General features: G+C 30.0%; 1 protein-coding gene across 7 annotated transcripts in view; it reads right to left on the bottom strand.

Moving 5' to 3' along the window:
- LOC147078430 (CUGBP Elav-like family member 1) overlaps nucleotides 1–20449 on the bottom strand; it is an 807474-nt gene extending 787025 nt beyond the window's left edge. For 6 of the 7 annotated variants that reach the window (XM_085959510.1, XM_085959523.1, XM_085959480.1 and 3 more), the window contains exon 1: nucleotides 19865–20449. The gene's annotated coding sequence lies outside the window, so the exon portion shown is untranslated. The remainder of the gene's footprint in view (nucleotides 1–19864) is intronic. The other variant, XM_085959490.1, reaches the window with a different exon arrangement.
- Between the last annotated feature and the right edge of the window lie 2325 nt (nucleotides 20450–22774).

Below are 22774 nucleotides of genomic sequence, written 5' to 3'. Positions count from 1 at the left end.
AAATGAGAACTCTGCCATTCTGGGCAGTGTTGACCTATGTGACCCTGATAACTATCTTAGAAATAGAGAACATCAGTTGTTTATTCTCCCAAGGTGCAGAACCAACCTGCCACTGGTAATGCCAATTGGGAGGGCGATAACTATGTTCAACGAAATTGCTTCGGGTGTTGATATATTCCACTTATGAGTATAGGTGGACGTTATTTTATAAATTTTTAAAATAGGGTCTGCTCCGGTGTATTTCCATGTACCTATATAATTAATATTTTTGTATGTACATATTTCTACTGTTTAATAACATATTATCTATCTCTTTTTTATTTCATGTTGTGAACGTCTTAAACTTATAATTTGTAATGCCCACAATATTTAAAAATAAATAAATTAAATTGAGAATTGAATCTCTAGGGCCATTGTGTGTCTTTAGAAAATACACCGAGATACTGAATTCATACAAATGAAATACTCTGTTATATTATAAATCATGTACATTATAGATGAAATGTGATATTTTCATATATCATATTAAGTGGGTGGTAGTTATACACTTTCTTGTGGGTATTTATTTCATAAATATCCTCAGTAGGTATTTTAATATCGGTATTATCTTCCAATCTCATGGTCATACGGATTTACCGGGAAAATGAGGCATGTTTATAGTTTCTGCGAAATATATAGCCTGGTATAACACCATTTAATATTCGTAGCTTGTGGTGGAAGGCATTTTAGTGCTACGCTGGTCAGCGTTAATTTTTTAACATGCTTTACATCGACCACCGGCGATTACTCAACATTATAGCGGATAAATTTTGCAGATATGAATACGTTATCTTGTGGGAATATTTACAGCTAGTCTAGTCTAACAATATTTAATATTCACTTAACATACATAAGATTATTTGCATACATCCTACCGATACTACACATAGATATATATTTCAAATCAAGTATGTAAATTATGACGTAGAGCGATTATTTTATATTTTTGATCGAATAATTTATACGTCATAATATTATATAGCACATACTTCAATAAAATATTATAGTCAATAGTAAATATTAACTTGCAAATTATATTGTTTAACAACTAGTTTATAAAATAATTTGTGGTATCTGTACAAAGAAGAGATTTTAAAAATGTGATAGAGATGTTTCTTTAATTTTAGATATTATTCAATATAATATGATAATTCGAGAACTACAGACAAGAAATTTGGCATATTTTGGCCACAATAAGCTGATATTTGAAACATTATAACTTCTGCATGTTACTGTTAAGGCGATTACTCCACCAACTAGAAGCACCCAGCGGAAAAAGCTTATAATATGAGACATTTTTTGAGAATTTATATTTTAAAGTATTTTAATTAATAAATACGTAGGTATTAAAAAGTATTTTTACACAATGTGAATTCATTAAATGATCTTATTTTATTATTATCTATATAATATTATTATGTTTATCAAAATTTAGTTTATTAAGTTTTCTATAATTTACAAGAAAGATGTTTGATACATTCACAGTTTTTTATGTGTTTTTTAATTTTATTTTTATAAAACAAAACATTGTGGACATAACAAAATTCGGGACGTTCACAACATGGGATTTAAAATGAAATAAAAAGATCTTTCTAATTAAACAAAGTTATATACAAATACATACTTGTCTAATATATAACAAATATTACCCTCACAAAAGAGAAGAAAAAAATAAAAAAATCATATTAAATATTGTACAATAAAATAAAATGTCAAAATCAAAATAAACATCATATCAGTGTTTAGCATGAAATCCTTTCGATTTGTATCAAATCGAGCTTCAATATTGTAATCGCATCGAAATTAGATGTGATATAAATAAAAAAAGTTTTCAAGTTATACAGCTTTATTACGGCCTAGTTGTAGTATATGGATTTACCTTAAATGGAAGCTTTTTGGTAAGCGAGACTCTTGCAGAATAGACATTACTGACTCGGGAATTTCAGAAACTGATTTGCGCTCAGTAGGTACCAACTTCTTTTCTGTTTAGAGCAGTAGCGATCAGGGAAATAATAGCTAAAATCATTGCCAACGTCTAATAACAGAATGATATGGTACCAAAATAAGATTTATATAACCGCAAAGGCGCACTGAACCATTGATATTAGGTAAGTGGATAATTTACATAGTCAAAACCAATATAAAATCTAATAAATTCGCGAATGCAAATTTAATTATACAATGGATCGTAAAATTTTCCGCTAGGTAAATAAATGCACGTACCTACACAATCATTAAATTTGCTTAAAAGTCTTGCGGGCTTCGCATTTCGGTATCTTTAGGCACCATGCACCTTCAAGTCATTTCAAATAACTGATACTTACTATTTATAGTTACTTACTCTTATATATTATTAAATCAACGCTAAGATCGTTAATATTTATAAAGCATGTCTTCCAACAAAGCATGTTTTTTGATTTTCCATTGGCAAATCTCATAAAATACTCATTTAAAATAATAGAATGGGCAAAATTTTAAGCTGTTTCACTTTTTGTTATCGCATTTCGTTTACAGAATTCCACTTGGCAAACCAAAGAGGGAAGTTTGAAAGCCGGTTTGGAGAATTACCAGGGTTCAATTTGCATTATTAAAGACCGTGAAATGTTGTTGATAATGGCGGTCTTTTAAAAGTAATTAAGCGACTGCAAAGTAAAATAAAATTATTCTAAGTTTGCGGGAGAGCGCGCCGCCCGGTCGACTACGCTGCTTGAATTTTTAATTATGAAATGCGTCGATTCAAATTTACACCTCGTTCTGTAAACATTGGACTAAGCTTTAGTGCAGTTTTTAATTATTCATTTTGCCAAAGTGAAGCTTTTCAGTGACCGTAGGCACTGTGGTTTATCTGTGTATACAGAAAATAATATCAACAATATTATGATTTCAAAGAAATACGCTAGACGTACTAGTCGTTTACGTGATCTATTACTTCTGTATAAATATTATATGTTTTTTTTATACCGAGAACGCTGTTATAGGAAACCTGTAATATTATTTTAATTTTAGTTTGAGCATAGTATAATATTATTATATTATATTTTAAAACTACTTAACTACCTATTTAAACATTAAAATATGTAAAATTATCAGTACATCAGAGTACATCAGAACAGTACATCAGATGATGAGTACCTCCGCTACACGGAGTACATTGGAACATGTATAATATGTCTGAGTGCAATTTATTGAAGACACATATCCACATTAAAATGTAATTCCGTGTAGCGGAGGTACTTAGCATTTACCCACTCACCAAATTCTTTTTTCAAAATTGATTTTTTACCCAGTCTCTCAAAAGGTTACCGACCGCTGATGTAGATGGTGTTTGTTACTTTTTAAAATAAAATAAACCCTAAATCCAAGTCATATTAGATAATAGTCAAAAAATATTTATTTATATTAAATATCTAAAATTATGCTCTTAAACCATACACAATTTTAGATATTTTATACATAGAATATTTTTATCGTCAATTTAGTCCAGTATTCACTTATTAAGGTATATTTGGTTAAAAATATAAATTAATAATTTAAGAAATACATATAGGTACTTAAGTAATAAAATCTAAATAAACGCCATCAGAACTTCAATTCAAACATACTGCAGCCTTAAACCTCTGGTCCACCGTGCTTGCCGCGATGATGTGAAAAATTATAATAAAATAGTAAGGTAACATTTCTGCGTTACATTCGAATTTATACTCACACTTTTAATATCGCGTCGAGCGCTAAAACATAATATACATGTTAAAATACTGTTATCGAATGTAATAGGAAAGCTAAACTAATATGCTGCAAGAAATAAATGATTTAAATTTGAACCTTAAATTGTTTATATTTCTACAAATACACCAATAAAACGATCAAATAAGATCCGACAGCGTTAATTTAAAGCTCATATTGACATCATTTGGGTTTCTGATTGGCGTTAGTAATTATTATACGATGTAATATCATGCCTATTATACTATCACTAGCTGAGCCAGCTGGCTCTCGCCAGTCTGTCTCGCTAGGTCTTGCAGATAGCTTTTCATCATAGTGACTTGGTGTTGTCATTTTAATTTTAATACAATATATGTGTAGGTATGTGCATTTAAATATGATAAATAGTTATACATCTCAATCGTGATTATCATAAATAGCGATCCAATAAAACGCGAATATTAATCTCTTTCGGGTCCCATTTACATAATAGAAAAAGGTTAGCAGCATAAAAATTAAATTTAAACATTATTTTGTTTCATTGTCTATAAAAAATAAATGCTTGGAGCCACAGAATAATATTTTAAAAATCATATTTTGTTTTAAAAATTAACCTTAAACAATATAGTTTCCCGGTGCGGGACATTCATATCGAGACAAATGTTGATAAATAATGAAGTAATACATATTATATCTGATAAGAATAGGAATTTATAAGACCTAAAGATGTGGAATCAGCTTAAAAAGGCCTTCATCCAGCAGTGGATTGATACAGGTTGATGACGATAATGACGATATAAATGGGTAGGTATATAAAATCACAAATTTAAAAAAATATTGCAGTTTATATGACCAAGAAGAGTAGAATTAGGTTGGGATAATCTTCATCCAGCAGTGGATTAATCTTGGTTGATGATGATAATGACGATATTATGAATGTGAAAATATAATATCAGCAATTTTGATAAATACAGCAATTCATATAACAGAAAGGAGTAGAATCAAGCTAGGGAGGTCTTTATTAAGCAGTGGATTGGTTTAGGTCGATGATGATGATGATGACGATATGAATATGTAGATAAATATGATATCACCGATTTTGATAAATACAGCAATTCATATGACAGAAAGGAGTAGAATCTAGCTAGGGAGGTCTTTATTAAGCAGTGGATTGGTTCAGGTCAATGATGATGATAATGATAATGACCATATGAATATGTAGATAAATATAATATCACCGATTTTGATAAATACAGCAATGCATATGACAGAAAGGAGTAGAATCAGGCTAAGAAGGTCTTTAAGTAGTGGATTGGTTCAGGTCAATGATGATGATGATAACGATATGAATATGTAAATAAATATAATATCACCGATTTTGATAAATACAGAAATTCATATGACAGAAAAGAGTAGAATCTGGCTAGGGAGGTCTTTAATAAGCAGTGGATTGGTTCAGGTCGATGATGATGATGATGATGATGACGATATGAATATGTAGATAAATATAATATCACCGATTTTGATAAATACAGAAATTCATATGACAGAAAGGAGGAGAATTAGGCTAAGGGGGTCTTTATTAAGCAGTGGATTGGTTAAGGTATATGATAATGATGATGACGATATGAATGTGTAGATACATATAATATCACAGATTTTGATAAATACATACATTCATATGACAAAAGGAGTAGAATCAGGCTAGGGAGGTCTTTATTAAGCAATGGATGGATCCTGGTTGATGATGATGATGACGATATGAATATGATTTTAAATATAATATCACCGATTTTGATAAATACAGCAATTCATATGACAGAAAGGAGTAGAACCGGGCTAGGGAGGCCATTATCCAGCAGTGGATTGGTTCAGGTCGATGATATAAGAATGATAGAAATAGGTATAATATCGCAAATTCGTTAAACCGATAGTAGTATAATCAGGTTGCGGAACCCTTCATCCAGTAGTGGATTGATCCTAGTTGATGATGATGATTATGATGACGATATGAATATGTAGATAAATAACATTAGAAATTCAATACTGTCAAGAATACAATCAATGTAGAGAGGCCTTCATCCAGCAGTGGATTTATTGAGGCTCGTGATAATAATGGCATTATATATAGATAGGTAGATAATAATATTATATCACTGATTTTGATAAATATAACAATTCATGTGTAAGTAAGGAGTAGAATAAGGCTGAGGAAGCCTTCATCCAGCAGTGTATAGGTCAAGATTGATGATGATAGGGACGAAAAAAATAGGTAGATATTATACAATATCACACATTTTGATAACTATAACAATTCGTATTAATTTCTTTCATTGTTTGCAATGGCAACTTTTTTAGTATGGAAATTAGTAGCCTAGGTAATTATTCAATAACAAAAATAGTGGGTGAACAGCCACAAAGTATTTTAAAAAAATCAAATTTGGAATATCACGTTATCTATGAAATGGCCGTCAGTGGCGTACCCCGCAGTCAAAAGATATTATACGTAGTAAATTGTACCAAAATTATGGTTTTTTCACCGGAAAAAAGTGCGCCAATGCCTACATTACGATATTTGAATAAAAATAATCGAATTCGTTTGTCAAATAAAGGATTAGAAGGTCTTAAGCGACGAAGACGTCATTCTGACAGGCGTGGACGGTAAATATGGCGATCGTATACGGTGTGTAAGAAAATTTCGGATATAAACGTCACGTACCTGTAAAATCATTGAAAATTTCTGAAATGTGGTCAATTCAAACGGTAGATGAATCGGTAGCGCACATTTCGAAGTGAAGATGTAAAAATAACAATAAAATGTCGCTTAAATGAGCTGTTGGTGTATTTTCCAAAATCTCTTACGATAATAATAATGAAAGATAATTATTATACTATGCAAAACATCAAGAGCGTCGACAGCTTCAAGTACCTGGGGTTACACATCACGGGAGATGGCATTTTGCAGAAAGAGCTCGCTATCCGAATGGGAATGGCTGGAGCAACATTCAACTCGATGCGAAATGTCTGGGACTCACGATTGTACTCGGTCAAAACCAAATGCCGCCTATTCGATGCTTGCATTCTGACGGTGCTGCTTTACGGCAGCGAATCATGACACCTTACAAAGGCTCAGAGCAACCGTATACTGAGCTTCTAAAACAGATGTTTGCGACGAATACTGGGTGTGCGGTGGTATGACTTTAGGAGCAACGAGGAGATAAGAGAACGCACCAAAAAGCCTCTCATCACGCTGAAAGTGAAGAGGCGACGTTGGACCTCGCTCGGCCACGTGCTGCGGATGCCAGAAGAGAACTTTAACCTGGCTTGCCTGTTTTTCAAGCCGACCGGATTCCGGCGACTTGGAAGGCCGCTAAATACAATCTACAGAGTGTATAAATAGGCGGAGCTACAGGGATTCTTGAAGGCGCCGTGTGGTGTCCATATGCTCCAGTTAAGGGGCGGATATGGCCAAAGAAGAAGAAGAATATCATGCAATCAATATATTAAACATATTCATACATATTCTTATTTTGACATAATATTGGAATAATGAAAAGATTATAGCACTATTTTTTTGTTTGGTAGTCGTAATAATAATTATTTATGATGGAAGAGTTAAACACTGTACACAATAAAGTTGGCAATATTGTAAAATGGCAACTTAGCGTTGTTTGCTTATTAACTCACTGGAGACAATCGGCGGGTAATATTGATGGCGCTGTTGACTAATTCATTCTGGACAATATGCGATAATTTGGCACTGCTTGTTCTTGGTAAAAAAAGAAAAATAATTTTATAGATATCTCTTGAAACCTTAAATATACACGTTTAAAAATTTAAGAAGAAAATATAAATTAAATTGATTCGATATCTAAACATGTCTTTTTAAATACTTTCAGATAATTTTAGTATAAATAAATATACAGTAAATAGTAAACATTTGTCAAATTTATAACAAGACTGTTGGTCCATTTTTTGTTCCTTTTAAATCTGTCTGAATAAAATAAATTAATATTACTACTAACTACACAGTTTCCATAGAAGTTAAATGTCATTATCATAAATTTATTCGAATGCATCTGTATTATGATCTTGCGTTGCATGATAATATTATTGTGTCAACCATATCTTGTTGCATACTTAAATAATTAATAATGTCAATATGCGAATATAATTCCCACGAGAATGCAATACGAAAGAGCGTCATCCTTCAAACCATGTGATAATATTATGTATAACTATAAAAATAATACTGCCAATTTAGTATTCAGATAAATTGAATACGTATATTAATTAAGGCGCTAAGTACCTACCAAAAAATAAAAAACTGACATGTTTATAGAAAAATGATCTACATACCAACGCCAATAACTTCAACTATGGTCTAAGTGCCTCAAGTAAGTCAAAAAAATACAGAAAAATATTTAAACCTGTCGACGTTGTAAGTCCGTTGGCGTGTTTTATTTATAATGGTGTAAGTAGCACTGCAGTGGTCAATGGCATTCAATATAAAATGGCTGACGATGGTGTGTTGACACTTGTGAATTCTTTATACCTAAAATTATAGAAGCTGCCGTGATTGCTTCACATTGTAAAACCACATTTTTCAGAAGGTCTGGTTCATGAATTTTTCTGCAATGACTCGGTATTTTGTAACTACAGGCAATACTACTTTTTGGTACTTAGAGCCTTAATTATTAATACACGTATTCAATAATTGTTATTGAAACATTTATTTAAAAAAAATGAAATAAGTACTATATTTTTAATATAGAATTAATATATATATATATAAATTACATAATATTTTAAAGTTTTTACGATTTAAGTAAGAACTCTTCTGTAAAATTAAGTCTCAAGTATTAGGTACCTTAGCAAGATGGACCAGTCAGAGTGACTTGGATTGGGTCCAAGCGATTCACACGCGGCTAATTATTAACGCATTTTATTACCCGACAGCCGCAATCTTATCCACATCCGAATCATTTCTACATCTAAATACATACATCATTTGACATTGAAATTGGCAGTGAGATGTAGTTTTTTTGCATGTAGTTTTTCAACTAATTTGTTTCATTTATCTTAAATGCGAACGAATGATGCGTTACATTGTTTTTTCCGGGGCGGTATTTGGCGCTCTCTATGAGAGGTCTCCACTGAATCATGTCCGTCTTCTTCAGTAAATTTCCAGATTTTACGTGGTTTTATTCATACCTTGGTCTGCCATGCTCTTTATTTCTCGAATGTAGCGACTTGATCATTATTATTATAGGAGTCCTATCGTCTGGCATTCTTTCAAAATATTCAACTCATTGTAATTTGTGTGATGAACGACATATAATAATGGGTTGATGTTGAGAAATTTAATGCGGCGATTTCAACGAGAATCAACCCAGATACAAATACTCAAATATTTTAACAAAACAATTAATAATTGAACATAAACATTTCAGATAAATACGAACTAAAAAAATCTTTGAAAAAATACAGCGCCTGGCTGGTACTAATTCTAGTAAATTCTGTGATCATTTTTATTATATCGAGAACAATAGATGCAACAATTTTCTAGGTTCTAATATAAAATATATTTTTTATACGTGAACATAAATAATTAATATATTATATGGGATTACTGTGTTAAAATATTATTTTATTTTATTATGTTAACTTTACTGATAATTCTTAATGGTGGAAATGCATTGATTTTATTTGTGTTTTTATTAAATTAATAATTAAAATATAATAATATAAATAATATATTAAGTCATTATTAAATCAAAAAACGCTTATTATTAATTATTTATTTAATAAATCTGGACCGGTTTTGTCCGCCCCACAGAGACATTTTCAACTGAATAATATTTAAAATATATAAAACAGATATTTACTAGCTAATTAAACAGGTATTTAGGTGGACGAAACCAGTCCTAATTTATTAAATAATAAAAGTGGAATAAGTACTAAAAAATTTGCGGTTTATCAAATTAATCAATTATACAATGCAGTTCCACCATGAATTGACAGTTAACACAATAAAAGAAAAAAATGCTTAGCCAAGTACAAGAAGATGCTACCTATTGTTTTCCATACTTAAAATGTCATGTCTATTGACATATTTTTTTTAATACGTAAGTACATATTAATCATTTTTTTATTATAAAAATATATTTTTTACTCTTCAAACACCACTGACTATTTCTGCAATACTTTAAATTTGATATAAAATAACCGGTTAAGTATGCAATATAATTTTGTGTGCAGGTTTAAATCATTTGAACGAGGCACGCATCAACTCGCAAAACTGCACGTAGCTCTGTCAGATGTTTACAAAATTCTTAATAAAACCTAAGAGTGTTTAGTTAGATACTAATTCCGTTGTATGTGAATCAGCGTGGCGAAACGTGGCGCGTGGGTGTATTGTTACAGACAGACGTCGTGTTTTGTATATAATGTAATTTTATTGTTCTGAAGATTTTGTAAAATAACTCTGAACTTTCTTACTTGTGTATTGAAACTATGATTAACTTTAGATTTTTTATTTTCTATAAATATATGTCTACGTTGTATCTTTGTATATTTTAATATCAAATTCTCAACAAGATTTTATAGAATAATACAATGTTATATTTAATGTAGAAACTTCTGGTCTTTGAATAATGATGAACTTGTGCGTATATTACATATATTACCTTTACATCAGAATCATCCAGATCAATCAACTAGTGAGTGAAGCCTTTTAAAGCTTATTACACTCTTGTTCATTGTATTGCCACGTACTTCTACAGAACCTAAACATCTTATCTGTCCAGGTATACTTACAAATATTTAGTCTACCTTTAATTTAAAATTAACTTTTTTTTATTCAGCGAATACTCCACAAGAATTAAGAATGAACCATTCTAATTAATTAACATACATAATTGTGAAAAAACACTTCTGAGAAAATATATTATAAACAATAGAAAAAATCGTTTTGAAAAAAGTAAGACACCCCACCCCGGCAGGGAATCGAACCCTGCATCTCCTGGGTTTACGCCCCGTCCGTGCATTATCCTCTATACTATAAGGTGACATACTAATTGCGAGAAATTTTAACTTTTGGCCTTTTTAATACCTACTCATCAGCGCTCTTCTAAATCAAGCTACTTTGGCAATCGGTTTTTATTTATAAAATCAAAGTTGATACCAAAGTAGATACAAAGTAATACGAAGTAGATAGATAGGAAGTAAACACAGGAGATGTAGGGTTCGATTCCCTGCCGGGGTGTCTTACTTTTTTCAAAAACATTTTTTCTATTGGTTATAATATATTTTCTCAGAAGTGTTTTTCAAAATTATGTATGTTCAATACCTTTGATTTGTTTTCCTTTTGAGTGCCGGTAATTAAATAGACTCGTCGAGAATCTAGAATTTATATGGTAGTTAAAGCATATACCCCACCATTATCCATTCAAAGCTTCTAGTAAATTATGTCATAATGCATATGCTTTTTTTCCATTTTCCAATTGTTTCACTTTTTTTTATCTTTTCTATCTTTATGTGCTAAACTCAGAATACATTATTTATATACCACGCTATGCTTTTTGATGTGTATTTTGTTAAATATATATGTGTTATAATATTATGCATATGGGATTATGGACACTATACACTGATTAAAAACGGCATTTCATATAGGACAAAATACAACTCGTCTTATCACTGTCCGTATTCTATCTACTTAATTTATCAAAAGATTAAATATTTTGACATATCCAAGGTTTTTACAATTCATCATAGATTTTATATAATCTTATCTATACTAGTATACCCAATGTATCATATCGCAAAATATAACATACTCGTACTTTCACATTTTCCACCTACCAGATGTATATATTATACTTTTTGGTTTTTGATTTTAGAAACTTCTGGTGTCTGATTTAAGCAGAGTCAAAATGTCAATCGGCTATAAAGTATAATATGACACTTTAGTTACAAAACCTCATACGATACACTGACTATAAGATACAGATATTAATAGTACCATCTTTTTTTCCCAGTGCTATCTAGGTAGTTGTATTTAATGTCAATTTCCATTTGTTTGTAAATTGGTACCTAAAATCTTTCACTCAACTCTTTAATGAGCTCAACCAAGTCATAGGTTGGTTCTTGAATGTCTGTTTTTTTGTCACATATGACCCTCAAATTAGTGTATATGTTCCAGAAATGTAAGGTGACCCAATTTGATTGTCAGCTATATAAAAAGTACAACTCATTATTGTATCTCTGTTCCACTTAAAAAGTTCGTCAAAGATGGGTCCAAAGATACTGCTTAGCACCTTCCGTGTAAATGAGCCCAACACTAATATTACAAAAATTATAAAATGAAAATATATTATGGAAATGATTTTAACTATGACAAAATAATAGTATTGTACTATTGTAGTACTATAATATCTATTTTAGTAGAACGCAATATTATGCGTATACATACTATCATTGTAATTATTATAATATATCATATTTTTTTAGTATCTTTAAAATTGACCTCCCATTGTATCTTACGCGTTAAGTGTTCAACCAATCTGTGCTACCAATGCTCACGTATGCATGTGAAACATGGATTCTTAATGTTAGAGAATTCCAAAAATTACGAGTAACGCAACGTCGCATGAAAAGATGCGTGTTAAGCATAACGCATAAAGATCGCAAAATAAACCTATGGATAAGAAAGCAGACAAAAGTACGGCGATGGGATGAACGTGTCGATCGGCAAGTAGACAACCGCCGGACTAATGTCGTCATGTAGTGGCACCCTAGATATACTAAAAATGTCCATATGTAGATGCACGTGACAGAAAAGAACTAGGAACCGAGAAGATTATAGAGATCTAAGGGAGGCTTTTATCTAGTAATGGATCGACTCTTACTGAAAATGATGATGATAATTAATATTCGTCATGCTTTTTTAATATCAGTATCTTTACATAAATATACATGCATTATTATAATAGTCATAAGCAGAAAATGGAAGAATTGAGAATCCGTTCTTATTAATGCATTTCTAGATGACGCAGGTCGAGACCAAAGTATTAGTAGAACTTTTCGATAAGAGGTCGAGGCAAGGGTAGAAGTTTGACCCGCAGGCATGCAAGAGGTCGGTGTTATCATTACGCGGTCGCTAGCTCCTACTATCATTATCTTGTTTCTAATGCGTTTGAGATGCACTCAGGCAGAATTTCTCAAATATTTATTATTACTAAGTATTTACCATATAATATATTTTTTTAGTATTAACCATATATGTAATTATTATTATAGCCAACAGAAAAATAATTTTAGGTGAACGCAGCACAAATATATTATATTCGGTGATTAGCATAGTAAATAAATTTAATATATTTGACAATTGGACGTTTTTAACAAGAAGATAAAAATATACAAATATTCCTATACTAAGTTGATATATTTGGATTTGAAGTATTCTTCTTTTTTTGTAATGAAAACATGAGATTCTGTCAAAATTAAATACCTACCTGTATTCAAAGACTAGAGTTATTTTCCTTCCCGACAGGTCTTATTTTACAAAAAGTAACTCGGAAGATTGAAGGATGCGAAATATATAATTGCATGTAAGGTATTAAAAAGTGTTTATAAAATTTTAAAAAATAAAAATACTTCAAGATGTTTAGATTTATATTATAAATTTGTCATAGGTGGGTACTTATTCCATATTTATTATAATATTGCACATAAAACTGGATGCCTCCTAATGGATATTTTCAATCCGCAACGGATTAAAACACAATATTTTTGGTTACCTGTATTAGAAATTATCAATTATTAATAACATAATTTATTTTTTAATTTGTAACTGAATCTTTTAATGCATTCAGTAATATAGCCATTACTCCATTTAGGAACGTTCTTCGTAATTTCAAAAGCTATAATATATTATTTCGTGGGGTTGCTGACATAAGTCGATACTTTAGGAATTTAAGAATTAACAGTGGATTTATTTATGTATGTATATATCGTCACTGTTTTGGCAGAAGACACTAATTCGAAAAAATGACATATTGAGTTAGTTATACCAAAATGTTCCTTATTTCAAACTTAACCGTCTGGAAACCTTCTTAATAAATAAACAGTCTTTATTTTAAAGTCATCCTTTTTACGATTACTTAATAAACTCACATGATAGACCATTTCAAACATTTTAACAACTTCAAAGTCAAATAACTCAAAACTAGTATTCTCCAGTTAGTGTGTTCTGCCAGAACAGAGACGATATTATATATGTATGCTTGAAAAAAAACAATCGCATCCAATATATAAAACATACACATAAAGCACATATAAATTATAACCATTGTGCCTTACTTTATTAGGCAAGTCTTACTTTAAATTGCAATTACTTCATAACATGATTTCGAGACTTACCAAATTTTGGCAGTAACCCCACGATTGTATCTCTAAACTTCATATTCCATAAGCTTTTTGAGGTTTTTTTTACTTCAAATCGTATCAATATTATCATTGAGAATATTAAAAACAGTGTAGATATCTTTAAAGAGAAAATAAAACTTGTGGCACCAGTGATTATTGTTTAGATTAGTGAGTGCACTAATAATATTATTACAAGTTTATTTATTTGTAATTAAATTGATCTGTCTATTTTATATAAGTAGGTAAATACGTAAAGCGTATGTCATTTGACATACTTTATACTTGTATTGTATTTTTTTTCGGCAATACCCACAACTTTATAATAACATAAAAAAATCATAAGTTTAATATACTTATTTAAAAAGTATGATGTATCGCATGAAAATTTTCCCAATTTTACTGTGCATAATAATTTAAAAAAAATCGTAGGTATTTATTATGAAACTTTGCTAATGTTTATTGTTTCCAATATTTAATGAATACATTTATATTAGTAAAATTTACTAACGTAACTTCTAAAGCTATACAGCATTTGGAAATCCTAGAAATTAATTATTATATATATATATATTTTAAATATATTGTTACTGAGCAGCCCCTGAACTCACATTCATTGGATTCCATCCAATACCCTTTACCAATTATCAAGCTATCTGTAAAATTCTTGATCACGTCACGACGCAATAATTAACTAATATTTTATTATATACGTATGAACCATGATCAAAATTCGTGATTATTAATGACTGGGTTGTATGTTTTGAATCAAAGTGATGGTCACAATAATTAACAATAGATGGTCACATTAATTCTAAGCTGATGTAAGAACAATAATATGTACAAATATTTTGCGTATTTACACATGCCAATATTTTTTCATAGTTATTGAGTAATTATTGTGTTTGGCCAATTGAAAAAAAGCAGGTGTGACCTTTAGCCGTGTATTCGAAATAGGTTACAAGAATTAAATATTTTTAATGAAAAAATGAAAAAAGTAAGCATTAAATAGTACTATAGGTATTATGTAAAATAAAGGTTGTATAAATATTAATAAGTCAGTTCGTTTTTTTTTCTATGTGAAAGATACCTATACTTTTCAACTAAGTAGCAAAAAAAATATACCACCAAAAACATTTGTTTTCTTATTTAAAATTGTTAATGAAATAATGAGTCATGGATATAATTATTACATAGGTACTAAAAACAACACGCATTATTATCGAGGCGAAATTAGGCGAGTATTAAAATTTTCCATTATTCCCAGTCGATAATATTAATTATCCAGAGAGTGTTTAGATACGGCCATTTGATGAGAATAGACTCGGGCAGATATCTGGTCTGAAATGTTATTCGGCGGACAATTCTATTGTCGGTTTGGAGCGATGCACGTTGTTTTTGACGAGACGACATTTTAGTGCTTGGGTAATGTGCAGTTTTATTTAAACAACGTTGTATCTTAATTATTTTGAACTAACTTAGTGCAGCTATTGCACGTGACATATGACTGCATATCTAAAATAAATAATGCATTTGATTGCAACACAATATTTTATATAGTAAATAATTAAGTGTTTATTAAGAGCATGTTCTTTTATCAAATAATCATTTAAAATAATTATATTGAAAAGTATTTTATGGGAAAATATAAGGACTACGTAATGCATTTGTTTTTAAATTAACAACATAATATTATAGGAGTGACCAACTGTTATCTATTCTAAATTTGCATTGCCATAGTAACACTATGTAAATAGTACTGCTTAGAGTTATTAAATTGATTTAAGCCATTTCTCATTGAAATTACATACACAATATAGCTATTACATTTTGATATACGAATAGACATGCTACAGCAAAAGAGTTAAATAAATGCTCAAAATCAATACTCTGATATGTAACAACACAGATTGACAACAATTGATCCCGTAAAATCAATACTTGGTAGATAGATAGGTACCTAATAATATATACTAATTTTAGTTTCTGTGTATCCTATCCATTACGTTTGTTCAAGTCTCCATTATTATTTTCAACATACTTTTTTCATTAATAATGCTCTAAATCTGAAACTGTGGCCAATATACTCATGGTTGGTTTACACATAGAAATATTAACAAATGACATAAAGAGACGTGGATTTACTTTTTGAGATAATTGAGTTTTAAATAAGATACATTATGCGATATATTAAATGAAACGAATTAATAAAAAAGGAAGAAATAGACATATGCGTGCGAAAAATATATATAATTGCAGGTAGGTATATAAAATTAACAATTAATGATATGAACCAGTTTATTTCTTCACTGTGTTATATCTTTTCACTATTTTTTCCATATTTTACGAGCACGAAGTCGTTTGCCATGGGTAGTAGAGTATAAACGTCTTTTTCATAAATCATAATTATGTTTGTGTCATCTCTCCAATTTCACAATATTTTAATCGTCTTTTGAATTTATAGACCTGAGAAATAAATAATTGGGTCAATTGAAAATCGTAACTTTTCCAGAAGAATCTAAAAATGAAAGTGTTATATTTGAAAAAACGCATATTATTTTAATTAAAATGCATATCATGTTATGTCAAAAGAAGTTATAAAAACACGAAAACTGTAAACGAGTTTCGTTCTTTGCTTCGACTGAGAAAAATATTTTTTATAACAACCCACTATCAGTTCTACTTCATCTTTAAATTCGTACAAAATACGTATCGCCAGAGTGCTGATCGATGAAAATTAAATAAGGTTTGAATTATTATTTTTTTCTGAGTCGGATTGATTGTTTTGACAGTTTTGGTTTATTATATGGGTATTTTTGTTTAGTTTACACCTAACCTCAAATAAGCAATTAATGCGATTAGTTAATTCTGCCTTCCACTTAGTTCCACATTATGTACAAAAAATGATCGATATCACTGTCACTGAATATCTAGTAAGTACGAGTACAATCGTTTTCAATGAAATCATTTTAATTCCATCAGTACAACATCAGCTCTGAGTAATGTCATTACAATTATTTATGTTACTTAATTTTATCTTTGGAATATAAATAAATATAAAAACATAATCCTTAGTACGGCATACGATAAAATAACAATGTTTTCTAATACATTTAATATATCAAGTTAATATAATATTTTAATGTAATTGCTGTCCATTTTATACTTATAGAAAAGATAATATACCAATTCATAATATACTAATTCAAAAATGGTAAAAATTGGTTTCATCTGGTTTGAAGAATATTATCCACATTAAGTACATTATTAAAATAAACGTCCACGACGGACAAGTGGCAAATTGTCCGCGTATGATGTGCTGGGTCTTGCGTTCAAATTATAGTTCTGGAAAATTTGCATGTAGTTTCAATGTGTGTTTAGTTCCAGAACATGGACCAATGATTGGGAATATGGCTAATATACATATATCGTAAAAAAACTATTAATAAACTAAATGATTGTAGAGCCAATTAATAAACGAAACCAATCATGAGTGTTGACAATAATGTTTTGATCGTTATCAACTAAATATTTTGTTTTATTTTAATGATTTCTAATAAAAAATATAAAAAACACCTTTGAAAAAGCTACTTTAACATACTTATTAAGAGAACCCTAAAATAATATTGGATTTAAGGGGGTTTGAAAACACATCTTTTGCTTTCCGGGAAAGTGCTTTCACTGTTAAATTAACCATTTTAATTCTGGATAATTCTGAATACGTAGTCAAAATTGTTTTTTTACGTTCTGCAACTATCTTTGTAATTGAATTATATCTTGAATAAAAAACAAATAATAATAATAAAATTAATGATAAGATTTGGGGGTTGCTATTCTATAGAGACAATTTTAAAAACCCAGTTGGGGTTTCATGGTATGATACTATAGATTATTTATTAAATCTAATACGTACTTAGAAACAGTCTGTACTTATTGCGAGAAATTCCACAGTTTAAGGAAAAACGAAGATGACATGGCAGTGATAAAAAATTCTTATAATAATATAAATATAATGTTATTCAAATCAACTATAAAATACTGACCTATTCTTCGATGATATAAAAATAGTAATCTCGTCCAATATGACATTTTTATCGCTTTTATGTTATTATATTGGTTATCGTAATAATAAAATTAATGACATTGTATTGTTAATACAGAACAGCCAACCGCCAAGAGTGAAAACGCGATGTTTTCGTTAAAAATTCACGACATCGTAAATATTTTATCATTCATTCCAAAAAGTGACGTGTTCGATTGGAAACCAATAACTCGTTTGAACACAAATCGGTGTGCTTATCGCTGTTCAGAAAATACAAAAGCAAAAATAAATACAGATAAGTGTATCTGGAACAAACTCCGGCCGTGCAGTTGTGTAAATAACAGACAGTGTCAATTTACTCTTCTTCGTAATATAAGAATACCTATTGGGTTTTAAAAATACTACGTTATTATTTAACAGAAGCCAAAAATTCTTCAATATTTAATATCTCAATAACGTTTTATTTATTCTCTTCTACTGTAAGTATGTATATTTTAATTAAATAATAGAGAATAAAAATATTAAAGAAGTACACGTGGTATAAAAGTAAGAAACTGAGTTTGGAGCAGTTTTAGCAATACAACTTACGTATTATTATTTATTTGTAAAAATATATTCAAACAAATTATTGTTCTGGTACATGACACTCCACGAACTCATGTGTATAAATCACCGGCCTGCAACTGAAATAGTATGAGAAAAAACATAATTTTAATACTAAACTAAACCGTAGCAAACCACAATTATTTGTAGATGTAGAGATGATTTGTTTAAATAAAAATAAAAATCCCAGAAACCACAGTGATATAACTGAATCTGACATAGGTATCGTATGTACTACGTAGAAATAGCAAAGTTTAAAGTACTTAATAAGTTTTAGGTCCCGGATAAACTGTAGTAGTATTTCACTAGTCTACTCTACTGCATATTATGCATAATTTCATAAACTATAATTACGTATTTTTGTGAATGACTTCAGAATTAAATACAATTTTGTTATGACAGTTTTACCGTTGGATAAAAGATTGAATAAGTTTTTAAATTGTATAGTTAACTCAAAACTACAATTTTTGGGATACTTACTAGAGTCTGGTTCCTGAACTACGAAATAATGTTGTTGTTATTATTTCTATGACGATACATATTATAATATTTGCTCAACATAATATACCGTTGTAAACTATGATACTCATAATCGATATCAGTATTTATTATTGGAATTATAATTATCGATGATTCGAAAACAAAACGTCACCCATAGAATGTTTAAAATATGTACCTAGTGAGTAGAATTTATAAGTGCATATTTTTTAATATTGTTGTAAACTTGGTAACCTAACCATTTGTATGCTTATAATTCTCAGTCAACTCCTTAATAATAATAATTTACTTACTAAAACAAAGCTTGTAAGAAAGAAAAAAAACCATCTAGAAAAGGTCAGCTAGATTCACGTTCAAAGGGACACCCTAAAAGAATTTTCACTTAACCGTAAATATAAGAAGTATTATAGTTATACCATATTCCTCGGTTTGTTTGTCGAAACCGTTCACTTTATTGCACAATATATTGTGCAAATAATATCTTCAGCTATGGAATGTACACACAGAAAGCAACAAGTCCTAGCCCCGGGGAAATCTTTGTTTTTTTCTTACCTTTGTATCAAATCTTTGCTATTTTCTCTCTATAAGGCACTCAATTGTAGGAGCTTTTATTTGAAAAGATCTTTCGACCAACTTTGAAATGAGTTCACTTTAAAAAAATGCACAGTGGAATCTATAATAAACTTATCACTTATTTATTTTATTAAAACAATAGTATTACCAACTCACTACTTTTAACGTATATAAATTTGGAATTGTTTTTAATTTGGACACAATAAATAACTATAAACAATTTTATTACAAGCGTATTAAATTTACTTTTTTTTTTAAATTTGAAAATTGATTATTTATTATTAAAATGATTACTTTTATTGATGATTACTCACAGAAGATTGATAATAATTTGACACAAGTAATAAAGAGGTCACCCGCGAAACGTGATAAAGACTGCGAACAGAGGAATTTCGTTGATACAAAAATTTGCACGTGTTTTTCGGGGGGCGGCGTCGGCCGATCAGCTGTTGGCACCGGCCGGCGGGTACAGGGGGGCTGAACACGTGGGGGCAAGACGCGGGGACAAAGAGACACAGAGACGAATCGAATGGGCCCGCACCGGTTTAACACTGGTCACATACTGGCGGACCGGACGCGCGTCTGTGTGGCGGCCCGCGGCGTCGCGATGCCTCGCTCGCCCCCTGTGGCTGTTTCCCGCACAACAGGTGATTCGAATGAACGCGCTCTATAAACGACGCCTGGACAGGTGTCGATGAGACTGGCAAGACATTTTTGATTGGTTTCACACGTCAAAATGGTTGCATTCTAAAAAATAATCACTACGACAGATCTGTTCTAAGCGGAGAGCATACGTTAGTACCAATTACATTAATCAAAAGAAACTTTTTAACGAGTGCATTACGTTTAATGATATAAACGTCATATAAAAATTATCAATTTATCGGCATATTATTATTATTGAACATGGATTTGTTATGTTTTAATGGTAAAAAATCTGGTATATCAAGATTTTTAATGTAGTATCATAGACATTTAGGAGAATGTATATTTATGTACTTCAGTGGCGTGAAGTCTGTCTTTGAAAGGAAGGTAGGTAAATCGTAGGTAACTAAAAAAAGGATCTAAGACAGCCATATTTACGGTTCTTGAATTTAATTTTGCTTAAATTTTCAATATTTTACTGATACAATATTTTACTCTTTCAAAAAAGATATTTCACTAAAAATATGATGCTGAACCGGAAATCGAACTTACTCAAAAAATGTACTGTTACATTAGTTAGACCTTCTCTGGTAAGACATCTTGAGTTTGCCTATTGAATACGAAGTAACATACTTACATATTATTGCACAACATTCGCAAAGTTAGGTGGCTGTTGTCATAAAAGCAATAATTTTTTTTATGTAAGTAATGAAATAAACTGTTTTTAGATCTCAAGGAAAAACATCAACAAACTTCTTTATATAAAAAAAAAACTTTAGATAAACTAAGCCTTTATTAGTAAAAGATTGGATAGTTTTAGATAAAGTTTATATAATAATAATATTATGTATATACAATAAAATTAATGATATATATACATTATTTAATACTTACATACGGATGTATTTTGTTTGTCAGTTAGAACAGTGCTCGGCAACCGGTGTGCCTCGGTGCATTGCTTCAAAAAACTAATAATTTTGTATACATATACAATACTTGCTTACCCCGGTGGTCGCGGTAATTTTAGTATGACGCCATCATTCCTCCGCAAGTAGTTTTTTCGGAGACATCGACGTAGATGTTGAGCGTGATGTCCCGCAACATGTTGCTCCACTTGTCATCTAGAGTCTATTGAATACATGGCTTTAATAATATGATTTTTTTTATTAGATTTATATTTAAATTAGCCTATAATGCAAAATGACTTGTATATCATTTAGTTGTTAATCTAAGTAGACTGTTTTTTAGTCTTCTTTTCTACATTATTTAGTACTATATATTAAAGAAAATAGTTTGTATATGGTATAAGAAACGTATATCCGTGTTATTTCTTTCATAATAGATTACCCTAAATTTGGCAAGGGTCTTCTATATTTCTGATATCTCATCAAATCTTCTACATATAGTATTTTTTTTTTAATATTGATATAAACGAATTATTTGTATTCTACTCGTCTAAAATGTTTTTATTTATTTTATTTAAAAAAAAAAAAGACATTTTGAGCACATAACAAATTATTAATTCAAGACGTTCACAACATGACATTTAGAATAAAAAGTACAAGTAAATCATCGAGAGAAAAAACAAGGTAAAGAAAAAAAATAAAGCCAAAAAAAATAATTTGTAGAAAAAAAATAAGAAAAAACAACAATAATTCAAAAAATAGGTGCATATTAAACAATAAAATATAATTTTAAAAACAGAATGCATAATGAATTGCTAAAAATGTCTACATCTCTAGGGAGTGCATTGACCAGCCGCACAGCCCTCGCTATTGGTGCCTGGTGAGCCTGATATGAGGAAACAGCTTTCACCCAAAATAGGTCATGGTTATCGTTTCCAAACTGTATCTTCGTTTAGTTAGTAGTTTTATTAACATTGTATTATACACATACATAATTTATACACAATAACTTGTCGTGACACAATTCTCTCCAACAACATACACAATATTGTATATTATTATGGAGGAACATTTCGTTACCAATTTTAATATAATCGATTGGTCGTTAAATAGTATTTCGGTTTCAGTAGTTACCTAAGTAATAGTTAGCATACACACGAAAAAATGCTTTCAAATATTAATACCATTATAAAACATCCACATTATTTTTGTCGTCGTAAAAAGCCAAATCAAATAATGAACAAACTAATGATTCTCGTGGCATGCATTACTTTTCCATTTACTTGAAAATATTCAAATAGGTAGATAATAATATAAGTGTGGTGAAATTATATTTTAT

This window comes from Rhyacophila brunnea, unplaced genomic scaffold (assembly GCF_057557595.1).
Source record: "Rhyacophila brunnea isolate RB1 unplaced genomic scaffold, BYU_Rbru_1.0 scaffold_11, whole genome shotgun sequence".
Taxonomy (NCBI): Eukaryota; Metazoa; Arthropoda; class Insecta; order Trichoptera; family Rhyacophilidae; genus Rhyacophila; species Rhyacophila brunnea.
This window is presented reverse-complemented; position numbering and strand designations above follow the sequence as displayed.